The following is a 2500-nucleotide window of genomic DNA, read 5'->3' as shown; positions in this document are numbered from 1 at the left end:
TACAGATGTTGAGCACAGATGTAAAGTGAGTACAGATGTAGAGTACAGATGTAGAGTGAGTACAGATGTTGAGTACAGATGTAGAGTACAGATGTAAAGTGAGTACAGATGTAGAGTACAGATGTAGAGTACAGATGTAAAGTGAGTACAGATGTAGAGTACAGATGTAAAGTGAGTACAGATGTAAAGTACAGATGTAAAGTGAGTACAGATGTTGAGTACAGATGTAGAGTACAGATGTAAAGTGAGTACAGATGTAGAGTACAGATGTAGAGTACAGATGTAAAGTGAGTACAGATGTAGAGTACAGATGTAAAGTGAGTACAGATGTAGAGTACAGATGTAGAGTACAGATGTAAAGTGAGTACAGATGTTGAGTACAGATGTAAAGTGAGTACAGATGTTGAGTACAGATGTTGAGTACAGATGCAAAAGTGAGTACAGATGTTGAGCACAGATGTAAAGTGAGTACAGATGTAGAGTACAGATGTAGAGTGAGTACAGATGTTGAGTACAGATGTAGAGTACAGATGTAAAGTGAGTACAGATGTAGAGTACAGATGTAGAGTACAGATGTAAAGTGAGTACAGATGTAGAGTACAGATGTAAAGTGAGTACAGATGTAGAGTACAGATGTAGAGTACAGATGTAAAGTGAGTACAGATGTAGAGTACAGATGTAAAGTGAGTACAGATGTAGAGTACAGATGTAGAGTACAGATGTAGAGTACAGATGTAGAGTACAGATGTAAAGTGAGTACAGATGTAGAGTACAGATGTAAAGTGAGTACAGATGTAGAGTACAGATGTAAAGTGAGTACAGATGTAGAGTACAGATGTAAAGTGAGTACAGATGTAGAGTACAGATGTAAAGTGAGTACAGATGTAGAGTACAGATGTAAAGTGAGTACAGATGTAGAGTACAGATGTAAAGTGAGTACAGATGTAGAGTACAGATGTAAAGTGAGTACAGATGTTGAGTACAGATGTTGAGTACAGATGCAAAAGTGAGTACAGATGTAGAGTACAGATGTAAAGTGAGTACAGATGTTGAGTACAGATGTAGAGTACAGATGTAAAGTGAGTACAGATGTAGAGTACAGATGTAAAGTGAGTACAGATGTTGAGTACAGATGTAAAGTGAGTACAGATGTTGAGTACAGATGTAGAGTACAGATGTAAAGTGAGTACAGATGTAGAGTACAGATGTAAAGTGAGTACAGATGTAGAGTACAGATGTAAAGTGAGTACAGATGTAAAGTGAGTACAGATGTAGAGTACAGATGTAAAGTGAGTACAGATGTAAAGTGAGTACAGATGTTGAGTACAGATGTAAAGTGAGTACAGATGTTGAGTACAGATGTAAAGTGAGTACAGATGTAGAGTACAGATGTAAAGTGAGTACAGATGTTGAGTACAGATGTAAAGTGAGTACAGATGTTGAGTACAGATGTAGAGTACAGATGTAAAGTGAGTACAGATGTTGAGCACAGATGTAAAGTGAGTACAGATGTAGAGTACAGATGTAAAGTGAGTACAGATGTAGAGTACAGATGTAAAGTGAGTACAGATGTAGAGTACAGATGTAAAGTGAGTACAGATGTAAAGTGAGTACAGATGTAGAGTACAGATGTTGAGTACAGATGTAGAGTACAGATGTAAAGTGAGTACAGATGTTGAGTACAGATGTAGAGTACAGATGTAAAGTGAGTACAGATGTAGAGTACAGATGTAAAGTGAGTACAGATGTAAAGTGAGTACAGATGTAAAGTGAGTACAGATGTAGAGTACAGATGTTGAGTACAGATGTAGAGTACGTTTCTTCTCCAAAGGAACCTTTGGTCATTCTGGCCATAAAGTTCTATTTTAACCTCATCGGTCCACAGAAGGTTTCCAGCATGAGGCTTGTCTATCTGTCATGTTCTCCCTTAACACCATGTTTGTACAAGTGTCTTTATAGTGGACGATGTAGCACAAGCCCAGTGTCTGTCAGATCTCACTTTAACTCCCACTGTACTTCATGACTGCTGTTTCTTAATTACATTCCACACAGAACTGAAAACGCTTTGCTAGCTTCTCATAGACTTCTCCTGCTTTGTGAGCGTCAACTACTTTCAGTTTCAGTTCTCTAGACAACTGCTTAGAAGATCCCGTTGGTGCTGATTGTCGGGGCAAAGGGCAGATGAGTCTGGGCATTTAAACCCTTTGGGATCGACATCACCTGGTCTTTCCAGACGATGATTGAGAACAATCCATGACACTGTCAGGTCTCAGCTTTCCAAAGGGGGCGGAGCACGCTATAAACTCCGCAGGGGTGCACAAACTTTTGCAGATGCCATTTTTTGTTTTCTGTTATTTTGAAAGTGTAAATGATGGAAATAAAATAAAACTTATTTTGACATATAAGAATCTTTAATCTGTAATTTGATGCCTTTTGGAGATTTTTTGCACATTAATACAAATTTTACCCAAACTTTCGAGCCCCACTGAATTGTCGTCTT

The sequence above is a fragment of the Tachysurus fulvidraco genome, chromosome 4, assembly GCF_022655615.1.
Source record: "Tachysurus fulvidraco isolate hzauxx_2018 chromosome 4, HZAU_PFXX_2.0, whole genome shotgun sequence".
In the NCBI taxonomy this organism is placed as follows: domain Eukaryota; kingdom Metazoa; phylum Chordata; class Actinopteri; order Siluriformes; family Bagridae; genus Tachysurus; species Tachysurus fulvidraco.
Note: the sequence above shows the minus strand (reverse complement) of the source record.